This window comes from Caretta caretta, chromosome 2, assembly GCF_965140235.1.
Source record: "Caretta caretta isolate rCarCar2 chromosome 2, rCarCar1.hap1, whole genome shotgun sequence".
NCBI classification, from domain to species: Eukaryota; Metazoa; Chordata; order Testudines; family Cheloniidae; genus Caretta; species Caretta caretta.
In genome coordinates this window covers 70,906,236-70,918,516 of record NC_134207.1, presented here as the reverse complement: position 1 = coordinate 70,918,516, position 12,281 = coordinate 70,906,236, and the positions used below count along the sequence as shown (strand labels likewise).

Sequence of the window (12,281 nt, the reverse complement as noted above, 5' to 3'; positions counted from 1 at the left end):
GTTTGCTGCCAAGTTTTAAAGGAGCACAGAATCTGGTGCAAGAAGTGGAATATAGCTGAACTGGTTGGTAATAGCAACTGTACTATAATTTAATTGAATATCCTTGTGGAGAGAGGAGAGGATGACACCAAAGAAGCCCAACACAGTAGCAATGAACTTCAGAAAGGGGAACTACACAAAAAATGAGAAGCTAGTTAAACGGAAATTAAGTGAAAAAGTCACAACAGTGAAATGCCTGCAAACTGCATGGAAACTTTTAAAAAACACCATAATAGAGGTTCAAATTACATGTATACCCAAAATGAAAAACACAGTAAGAGGACCAAAAAAGTGCCACCACGGCTAAACAAAGTAAAAAAGAGTGGTTAGAAGCAAAAAGGCATCTTTAAAATTTGAAAGTCAAATCCTACTGAGGAACATAGATAGGAGGATAAACGCTGGCAAATCAAGTGTAAAAATATAATTAGGCAAGCCAAAAAAGAATGTGAAGAGCAACAAGCCAAAACCTCAAAAATTAACAACAAAAAAAGTGTAAGTATATTAGAAGCAGGAAGCCTGCCAAATGATCAGAGGGGCCAGTGGACGACCAAGGTGATAAAGGAGCACTTAAGGAAGATACTGCCATTGTGGAGAAGTTAAGTGAATTCTTGGCCTTGGTCTTCATTGCAGAAGATGTGAGGGAGATTCCCATATGTGAGCTATTCTTTTTAGGTGACAAATCTGAGGAACTGTCGCAGATTGAGATGTCAATAGAAGAGCTTTTGTAACAAAATACATAAATTAAGCAATAATAAGTCCCAGACCTCAGAAAACTTCAAAGAACGATATTTAATAAATTTCACTTGATTACCCAAGAATGGAAGCACTGCAGTTGGCAGAGAAAGTAAAGGAACAAGATTTAAAAATACTATCAGTATGTATGAATCCCATGGAGACTCATGAACCCTTAGTATACACATCAAGCTAAGCATCACCCATAGCTCTTTACAGAAGTACATTATTCCATACCATATACCTCAAGTTTATCACACATATTGGCTTGCATGATAGCAGCAATCTATGGAGACACCTAAAAATTCATGCAAGAAATTTAGTATTCTTGAATCTCACTGGACCTCAAAACATACACAACTTTGCAAGTGTTTTTTTTATTATTATTATTATTATTATTGTTTTTTCATTTTTATTTTAAGGTACATCTAGTTTCACGTAGCTTAAAAATAGCTAAGGAGCTACTGACATCCATTACAGGGACACTGCCAACAATATCTAGTCAATTTCAGCTGCAGATACTACACTTCTCCCTGATTCTTCACAAGGAGAGTTTTGGTTTGGTTTTATAATCATATTGTCCCTTTTTAGAAAATGTTATTTTCCTCCACAGTTGCTGTGTGAAAGACCCACAAAATCAAAAGCAACTAACTATACAAGGGAAACAGCGAAAGTGATAATAAAAAGTGATGTCAAATGCAGAAAGTAAACCATTTTTGTTCTGTGTTTGTAAAGCACTTAGCACAATGGGGTCCTGGTCTATGACAGTACAAATTCAGGTTTCAGAGGAACAGCCGTGTTAGTCTGTATTCGCAAAAAGAAAAGGAGTACTTGTGGCACCTTAGCGACTAACCAATTTATTTGAGCATGAGCTTTCGTGAGCTACAGCTCACTTCATCAGATGTTTACCGTGGAAACTGCAGCAGACTTGCTGCAGTTTCCACGGTAAACATCTGATGAAGTGAGCTGTAGCTCACGAAAGCTCATGCTCAAATAAATTGGTTAGTCTCTAAGGTGCCACAAGTACTCCTTTTCTTTTAGTACAAATTCAGTAAAAAATAAATATGACAAAAAAACCTGATAGCTTCCACTTAAGAGTATACCTTGGTGTTAACTGAACATCAGTAGGTAAAAAAATTCAGACTGAAATGAGATTTTTTAGCTGACAGTGTCCCTGTTTTGACCAAAATTGCCATTTACTTCCCTAAATTAACAAATCCCCTTCAATCAGAATGTATCACATCTGAAGTACCCAATCCAACTATCTATTACAATAACCAAACAAATCTGAGTTTATGAGCAGAACAGTGATCAGACTGGCAATTAAGCATAACAAATGTAAGAGAAGTTTGAAAATTAGATTGTGACATTATAAAAATGAACACAACAAAATTAAGGAGACATACAGATTAAGTAAAACAAAACTGAAATTGTGACTTCTGTACACAATAGCAATCTGTACTCCAATTCATTAAATGTGCCAATATTTTTTTTGAATAATATGAAAATAAAGAAGCTCATGTTCACTTACAACTGTCTTTTTTGTACAGCATTAAGCATAACAAGGAATTATGCCTTTTAGGCTTTGTCTACACCCATGTTAGGATGACCGACAGCCACTGCAATAATTACTGTAGTTTTTCATGTTCACACTACCCTTCTTCCGCCGGTGGTGTGTGTTCTCACCAGTAAAGCTTGTAAGGATTTAAGTGGGTGGCTGACAGCCCGAGCTGTCAGCACCCAGCAGTGGGGCTTACAACTGTGAGCTTTGTGCAGTGCTGAGAGGCTATGTAAATAATGCAGTGTTTACACAGACACTGCGTGGCCCTAACTACATTGACCCATGCGCTACACCTCTTGTGGAGGTGGAGTCATTAGGTCGGTCTAATGGAGGACTGACATCAATGGGAGAAACCCAGTAGTGTAAACCTGGCCTTAATGTCCTCCACCTAAAAGTGAGGCATTTCATTCTATTGTATCAATGTTTTTATGTAGGTACCCACCACTCATTTCCACAGTATCTCAGGACTGATGTTAGCTAGCAATACAAAAGAAATATACAAATATAAGGTGTTTAAAGACCTAAACAAGGTTTAATTAACTGAAAATCTATTTTTAAAATGTACACTAACAACATCAAGATGAATAGTTGCCATGACAGAAAAGGAGAACTGTTTAAACATTTTTCTTTCTCCAAAATAAATAGGGATGGCAATTTAAGATGGTATATGTATAGTTTCCACACCTCAAGTATTTATCCATGGCACGATCAGTATATATCATTGGACTGCACACTATAATAGAACACAGACAGTGGCAGGAACCACACAGTTTCACAGTTGAGCAGAAGTGTTTTGGCTGTACAGTGAATTGACAAAGATGACAAAAAAATTGTACTCAGTTTTACATGGTCATATCATTTCTGCAAGACCTGTGTCGCTTCCAAGAAGACAGGAAGGAAGTTAAAAGGTTGCTTAAAGATCAGGTTCTTTGTGGGAGAAAAGTGAAGAAGATACTAATATTAGTATGCCACATTTCCCGTCCCCTCCTCCCCACCTCTGCCTCACACAAGAGATTGAAGCTTACCGAAAGTATACAAAGGAGTTACTTTTCTGGTAGTCAATAAATTACACTAAAATCAACAAGTCTGCATCCAGCTAATTTAACAGATATATCAAGAGTTGAGAAAGTAGTAACACTATGTTCACAAAGGTTAATATGGAGAAACTTCATCTTGAACCACCTCCTAATATTTAGGGCCACTGACAGACAGGTGACACATGCTTCACAATCAATACCAAGAAAAGTCATCCCATGTGGATGACAACTCCTATAGGGTGCATACATAATCTATGAAAAACAAAATGAAACCTTACACGAGTGCTGGATAACATGAACAAACAAATTATGTAAGCATATAAAGTGTTGTACCATTACTTTCATAAAACTAACAATTCAAACAGAACTGAGGGACAATTTCATATGCTGAACTCTAGAATAGCTGCCTCAAATGCTTGTGGAGATAAGCTATCGGAATATAGTATTGTCAATTCTGAGCTAAGTTTGTATTTTAGCTGTACTATAAAAGCTTTTACTTTGATATACTTTAGTCAAGGACTGGGAAATCAAATGTTCATTTCATTTGTTTCTTTAAACTTTGCTGATTGCTACTTAAAACATATTTCTTCAGTTTGATTTGATGTATTTATTTCAATTTATGTAAAATAAAGGATGGTACCTATTGCTTCATACTAAGCACCCTTTAGATCCTTTAAAAACACAATGACAAAAATTCCCTCCTTATAACAGCAGCAGTTTCATCTAACCACACCAGAAAGAAAAAGAAAAAAAAAAAGGGCAGAAGCAGTTTAAAGACTGAAACAATATTCTTTGTCCATCATCAGCCCCTGTCATAACTTCTCCCTGCATCCTTCTGTAAACTAAGGAAGAGATATCGCTTTGCAAAACCCTAAAAATCACCACATTTGCATTATTTTCATGTGATGGGGTGAACTCACCTGGCACTGGACAGGGAAAGGTTAAGTCACATCCCCACAAGTCGACTGGGCATGCTCAAGGTGAAGCACTTCTATAAAAGAGAGCAGCCCAGCTCAGTCTGGGCTGACTGCTGAGGAGGAAGGATGTTCCCTGCTGGCTCCAGCACAGGAACAGCTGGAACCCAATTGCAGAAGCCAGAGGTGCCAAAACCCAGACAGATGCCCAAGTGCATGCGGACACCCGAGAGGGACCAGTGGCATCCACTAGAAGCCTGGAGACCCTGATGATGCCTCAACGAGGACTCCCAAAGACATGGTAAGAAGTGGCCTGGGGAGGGACTAGTTATAGTCCTGTGGCAAGCCGGTGTGTTTAGGTCAGAGTCCTGCTAGCTCGGTGGTGGAACGCTCAGCCACTGCTAGGGCCCTGGGCCGAGACCCAATGGAGAAGGGAAGGCCCAGGTCCTCCTAGGTGACGGCCCACTGTCCTCTAGGCCTTACAGCCCTAAGTGCTGGGGCAACTCCGTTGACTCTGGCCACTAGGCCTTAGAGCCCTGAGGCCAAGAACAGTCCTATGGACTTATTCACGGAGTAAACTTACCCTGCACTGGACAGGGTACCCCAACCCTGTCACTTCTCAGAAGAGTAAAAAACCAGTTCCAAAGTCAAAGAAAATTCTCTCCAAACAAACTCCTTCCTTCCCCCACCTTGTTGTGTTTTTTGTTTTTTTTTTAAAACCAGCTCCTGCATCTCTACTTAACACAACTGTAGAACTATGACCTAAGACCACCTCTCCCTGTATGCAAGTAGGTCTAAGACCATTGAGGGCTTTATAGGTAAATACCAGAAACCCTGCATTCTACACAGAATCCAGAGTCCGTGAAGATGACAAAGCCACAACCCATGCCAATAGCAGGATACTCCACTAACAATCAGGCTACTGCATTTTGCAGCAATTTAAGTTTCCCAATATATTTCAGATAAAGTCTTCTATAGAATTCACTGTAGTAACCTAACCCTCAATTGACAAAGGTGTGGATGGCAGCTGCAATAACTGCACCCAAAAGAATGGACATAAATAAAAGGAAGACAGATAATCTGATCATTAGAGCTCCACATTAAGGAAAAGCGTGAACAGCATAATATAAAAACAAGATAAAAAACTTATACCACAATGGCAACTCCTGTCCCCACTCCAGATGTTGTGGTCTGGTGTACAGTGTTGCAGTGCTGCTCAGTCAAATTTGGCCTGTCTGCCCCTCTGTCATGATGGGAGGAGTGGACAGGCCAAATTTGAGTGAGTGGCACTGCGACACCATGTGCCAGGTTGCAATGCCTGGAGCAGGGTGTCAGTCCTAGCCCCACAGGACTGGAGCTGCTGCTGTGGTGTACTTGCTTTGCCAACCACCCCCAGGGTTTCCTACCCTTCCCTCTGCCCCTGCGTGGCAGGACCCCACCCCCATGTCTCCTGTGATTAAAATAAATATAAAAAAGAATTTAATGGGATTCCACTGATCATCTAATAGGACCAGGAAATCCTACACTGCAAACTTGAACAAAAGGCAAACATACACCTTCATTCAAAGGGGAAAGAGTCAATACTTGTGTTATTTCCTAGTTGCTCTCCCAATCAACCCAGCATCACTTAAGTTCTATCTGGATTGAGCCTCAGTTTACAAACTGCCTACCACCCCGACCCCTCAAAAAACCCTACCTCAGATCGAGGCCTTTATACTTTCTTTTTGCCTCTCCCATACTCAAGCTATTAAGACTTACAACAAAAGAAACCCGCCCTCTCACAATCAGTTTCAGCTCAAGACTTCTGCACTAGTGATCTAGCCATCTTCGCATCTGCTTCATTTGTCAAAAGCAGACTCGCTGTAAATGCGGATGACCTGTGAAGCTGAACCCAGGGAGGATGGTACCTAGGAACCACTTCATCAATGGTTGAGTACAGTATTCCAAACCACTGACTACATGGTTTGTCAGGGGGACAGTATTGTCCCTCAGAGTCTTCTAGATATGCTTAGGTCACATTAGACTTAAAGGGCAGATCATGAGAGTAGGACCTGCCCTGATAAAAAGCTGTGCTCAACCTCAAATTAGAGAGAGTAACCTGTGCTGACGTAAATGTCAGTGAGTACTATCATTGCACCAGCACTTCATGGAGACTCCACTATATCATGGGGAAACAGATACACTAAAACCAATCTCATTTTAACTCCATCTCAGAACTCTTATATACAAGATGGACACACCTAGAATTGGATCCAATTATCTTGGGCATACCATATTCTCACCTAGCAGGCACCAAATGCACTGAAACAAGTCCTGCAACATTCTCACAGTATATGCATCTGTGTAGGCCTCATCCCTTATCAAATAACTTATCTTACTGACTACTAACCACGCACTGAATAACAAGAAACAAAGGCCAGGATTCTCCTCCACGGACACCTTCCTTTACAGATTTAAGTTTACAAACAAAAACCAAAGGAAGCGGGAATACAATTTTCAATTCTACCATATGCCTTAAGTTCTCATCTTGCCTCATCTCCCCTTGACACACATGAACAAACCCAAGTTCTGGAAACAGAATCCAATCTCCAGTTGATGGCACCATTATTCCTTATATTCCTTCCACCACTCCTTACAGTGGCCAAGAGTTCGTGCAAAAGATCACCATCCACCTTGCAGCTTGTCCTGGAGAAACATCCTGATATCACTATTCACCCAACAGAGAAGTCCTCAATACTTCCACAAAAATTCCCACTCTCATAGACTTTAAGGTCAGAAGGGACCATCATGATCATCTATTCTGATCTCCTGCACACTTAATTACAAATATGAGTATTTCTAATGAGGTAAACCATTGTCCATATTTCATCTCTCCACTGGTTTCTCCCATTACAAGGAAAAGTAGTAACAATTCACATTATATGAATTTATTCCCTCTCCATACATATTTAACAATAACCTCCAGCAATTACAAATAAAAGTTAAACAGTTTTAAACCTGTGTGCTTTTTCCCCAAATGTGAAATCTTCCAAGCATGTACAATCTTGTTTATTCCACTGTGTGGCCAGGTACAACACTAATAAACTTCTAATATAGCCAGTAAGTCTTCAGAAAATGTTTTCCAAGGACAAACCATTTTTTTTCCCCTTTAAATACCAAAGAGGCCCAGTTCACTAAGTAGATCTCAGGCATTTAAGACTCTATAAAGTTGCTGGTATTGATCCATATTCCACACAGAATTCAACAGGTAGTCAGTGCAGATCAGAGTCAGACTAGCATAATATGCTCATGGTGTGATACTGCACTTATCTACATGTGTAATGTACTTCAAAATGTAGTAGATACAGCATTCCTAATCCTGGCTTTACCACTGGCTTCTTATGTTCTCTTGGACAAGTCACTTAACTCCCCTTTGCCACAACTTCCTTCAACATCCCTGATACTAGGATAGTAAAATGTTTTGAAATCTACAGATAGCACTTAGAAAACCAAGTATAAATGTAGCTACCTTCCATTTATGCCAAGTATGGTGACTGGATGAAAAACTATGCATTGTCCTCCTTCTAAATGTCTCATTTCCTTCCTGTAATTAGTGGATGTTCTTTTTTGAGCATATGTAATTACCACTAACTTAAATACATGACATGCCTTCAACAGCGGGGACTTGCACAAAGTACTCAAAGCATCTGATATTTTATCTAAAAACTTAGTAGCTTCACAATGGGGGAAAATGTTTTTACTTTGATTTTTCCAAGATAATGGAAGACTTCTCAATTATCCAGTTAATCAAATAAGAACACTATCTAACAACTTTGGAAAGAATCTCCATTCCTATCCCATATTGTTTTCTAGTGAAATAGTGTTTTCTATTCCAGTTTATTCATAGACTGGTGGAAAAAAGTGTTTAACATGTACCAAAGAAAGTTTTAAATATGTATAACATTGAAAAAATGCCTCACCCCATCATCTAAGGTGAAAACCAAAATGGCATAACAAAAATGTACACATTCTCAAGAAGACTGAGTTCAACCTGCCCATTTTCAAATTCATTTGAACAGCTGAATTTTATTAATACAGTTTTACTTCTAGATCACAGGTCTGACCACCATTTGGTAGGAACCAAGAGTATATGATGGCTGTTTGGAAACATGTATGAGTAAACACTACCCACTCATTTAACTTTTAAGTGTCCACATCTCAATTTACCCATTTAATGACAATTGCAGTAAACAAGCTAAACACTGAATTGACATGCAGAACAGTCTTATCTCAAGAGGCAGCCCCTCCAGACCAGCACTGACAACTGGAAAGATTTATGCTCTAACTCTTCTATGCATTGTTATTGTTTAAGAGCAGACAATGTTTGTCAAGAGCAGTCCCTGCCCTGGAAAGCTTATGATCTAGAAGATGTACATAGAAAGACACAGTATGCACCGTGAGATGGGGAGAAAGGAGCTATATTTATTAAATATTCTTAATTGATCTTCAGGGTTTGTTACCCGCTACATGCAGGCGGGCTGAACCAGCAAGGGTAATAACCTGGTGAGAAGCCCAGCCCATCTGCTACACATGTGCTGGTGGGAAAGAAGAGGGCAGTACCAGGGTGCTATTCTTTTTTCATATCCGCTTCTGGCTGACAGCTGTCAGATAAATGTGATGCTCCCCCACCCGCTCCCCCACCCACTTCTAGCTAATGAAAGGAAGTGCATTTTTATCCCTTCTCCAGCCTCCTTACTGCCCCCCTTCCTTCTCTTAAAGTTTCCTGGCTGCTCTGTGTGCATGTATGTCTAGTGGTAGGGTAGTGTCTGTTACTCTGCTCTTCTCAGCTACCTACTATAGATCCTCCTCCTCCTCTATTAAGAACTCCATGGCCGGGTTCTGCTCTACTTCTCCCAAGCAGCCACATGAAAAGCAGGAAATGCACTGGCACAGTTTGTCTACAGATTGACAAAAGTAACACTAAATCAGTTTTCAGAGTAGCAGCTGTGTTAGTCTGTATTCACAAAAAGAAAAGGAGTACTTCATCCGATGAAGTGAGCCGTAGCTCACGAAAGCTTATGCTCAAATAAATTTTAGTCTCTAAGGTGCCACAAGTACTCCTTTTCTTTTTATTAAATCAATTTATAATTGATTCATATTTGGAAGGTTAGCAGCAAGGATTGTAAAGCTTTTTAAACGAATGCTTACATTCTGTGTAAATAGCATATTTAGGCACACACGTGCCTCAAGGAAAACATCCTAACCTGCCACTGGGAGCAGATTTTAAAGTCTTAACATATCATTTATCTGTGGTGTAACTACATTCACTTCAGAGAAGTTCACACCTCAGCATATTTCATTAAAGTCTCCCATTAAAGTGTTTCCAAAGTTCTCAATTGTTAGGGAAAATTTACTTAATCAAAATGCTTAAACTAATATGAAAGGTGACATCTATAATGCACTTGATGTGATAACTGCACAGTGCAGGGAGAGAAGGTGTTTTCAGGTCAGACATCAGTATGAAAATCCAATATACAAACAACTGTATTACATTAAAGAGGAGCAGATTGCTGGTGTAAAGAGTAATCTGTTCAGTCTCTCCTGATAATGCAATTATTTAAACGTGCTTAATTTTACTAACAGAGTACACTACTTACATTAGTAAAGTTCAGTGTGTACATAAGTGTTCATGGGATTAGGGCCTTTACTGGCAATAAGCAATGACTATATCCTACATTTTAGCAACGAGGTTATAGCAGGGTGCTATAAGAAAGTCTAAAGACGTGTTTTACAAAATATAGCACTTTAACATATTTTAAAATAGGATTAATTTGTACAATTGTCAATGTAAAAAAGTACATTTGACATTATTCCTTTTTAACTTTAAATGTGCTCAACTACTCACTAACTAAAAAATAAATTACTCTGCAAAATCTATTCCCAATCATTTGTACTAACAGTCACAAGAAAGAGCAGATGAACCCTAAACAAGGTAAAAAAATTCAACTTCAGTGTACACTGTGTAGTTAATAGTTTGAAAATATTATTCTTAAGAAGTAATGACAAGGAGAATCCAATGTGAAAAAGAGCAGTAGACAACATGTGTTTTCCAGTTTCTATGAAACACCAGAAACTGAAGATACAGCATGCTCGCAGACCTAACACTTCTTACAGGGTTTGACTGTTGTCAAAGGCGGGCACAGAAGCATGGACAGGCTGAGTCATTCCCTGTAGTAACTTCAGGGCGAATCCCCTTCCCGATAGCGGTGGGAAGGGAACACAGAGGACAGCCCCGGCCGGCCAGCCCCGTTCCCTCGCACGCTGTTTACAAACAGCCTCTGCCAAGGTACGGGTCGGCCCCAGCCCTCCCCAAGGAGATGCTACTCCTCGGGTCACTCTGCGGGCAGCCCCCCGTCCATCTTCACAGTGACCCCCCGAGGCAGGGGAGGGATCCCACCTCCACCCCCACTCGCCCTTCTTGCTGTGCCCAGCGGGTGTCAGCCGGGCGCGCTGCTGGGGACAGGCCCACGCAGCCCAGTGAGCCACTCACCCCCACGAGCCTGCGGGGAGGGGGAACCGCCACCCCGGGGGCAGGGCCTCGCCAGCCTCCCCCCACTAGCTCCTGCCTGGCTCCCCCGCCCTTCAGCGGTCAGGAGGGGGCTCCGGGGTCCCGCTTCCCCCGGGCGAGACTCACCCACAGTAGCGAGGCGGCCCCGCGCACCATCCTGCGGTGACCGGCAACAGCGGCTCCTCACTGCGGCTGGGTCCGGCCCATGGGCTCCGGACGCACCCAGGAGAGCGCGGTCGGGGGCTCCCTGAGGGGGCCTGGGAAAGCGCCAGACCCGGGGGAGGCGGTTGAGGGACTCTGGGCACCGCTCGAGCCCCCCCACCGTCCTCCTGGCGCAGCCGCTGCCGCTGTTTGTTATTGTCGTCACTCTCTTCCGGCGCAGTGCACGCTGGGTAAAGGAAAGCCGGGAGCGGGAGGGGAACCATAGAGAGGAGGCGGGCGCCGGACAGAGCGGAGCCGGAAGGAAGGAGAAGGCTGAGGGCAGGGGTCCCGGAGGATGCTGGAGAGCAGGCGGCCGGGCTCGGAGGAGCTGGGGGGGGAGAGCGGTATGCGCGTGCAGTGGAGCGTCGCGCAGAGGGGGCAGCCGGGCTTGTGAGCGAGGTCCGGGGGCGGTGGCAAGAGGCTGGTTGTGGGACTGGGGGGCTGTGGGGTGTGGGACTGAGGCCCACGCACTGGGGGCCGCTGGGTATGTGAGTGAGGCGCCGGGGGGGAGAGAGAGACGAGAGTGGGTGTGTGTCTGAGGTCCAAGCCCTAGCCACTCCTACCCCATTTTGCGTGCTCAGGTAGAATTACCTCATGTGACACCAGTTCTCTTTTCTGCTGGCCTCCATAGTCCCAATCACGTAGGGTAGCTAAGTGGTATGTCTACAGTTGGAGCTGGGCACGTGATTACCAGCTTGTGTAGACATAAATAATAGCTGGCACAGGCAGCAGCTAGTGGCCTCACAGGCTAGCCATGGGAAGTAACCTGCCTGAAGCCAGAGGGTACGTGGTAAGGGCAGCTAGCCCAATCTGCCACCCAGCACTGTCCCTTCTACCCCAGCTGTGCCAGGGGTGCAATTTAAGGGGAGGCGGGGCGGGAGACACCCTTGAGCTTCATATAGGAGGTGTGGGATCTCCCAGATGGAGCTGTTAGCTTCAGCACAGCATTAGTGTGAAATGTAAGTTCTGCAGGGGAGATGTGCCCCTGGGGCAGGGAGTCAGTATTTTGTTTACAAACGGTGGCAGGGTGATTAAGATAAGAAAGGGCTGGTGATTAAATTAAGTGTCTGGAAGTCTAGCCTGTAAAACAGGAATACCTGTGGGAGAGGGGGAGGTATATTTTTGAGAGAACATACGGGACTCTGAAAGAATACAGACAAGCCCTCTGAGCCATGGTTACATTCAGAAAAGGAGGCAATTTGGGAGTGTAGGGTGAAAAGAAGAAGCCAAAACCAAGGGAAAGGATAGCA

The 12,281-nt window shown here is 42.7% G+C and overlaps 1 protein-coding gene across 6 annotated transcripts in view; it reads right to left on the bottom strand.

Moving 5' to 3' along the window:
- The window catches only part of RB1CC1 (RB1 inducible coiled-coil 1), a 165,080-nt gene extending 153,881 nt beyond the window's left edge, over positions 1-11,199 (bottom strand). For all 6 annotated transcript variants that reach the window (XR_007355304.2, XR_007355305.2, XM_048840650.2 and 3 more), the window contains exon 1: positions 10,957-11,199. The gene's annotated coding sequence lies outside the window, so the exon portion shown is untranslated. The remainder of the gene's footprint in view (positions 1-10,956) is intronic.
- Positions 11,200-12,281: the final 1,082 nt, after the last annotated feature.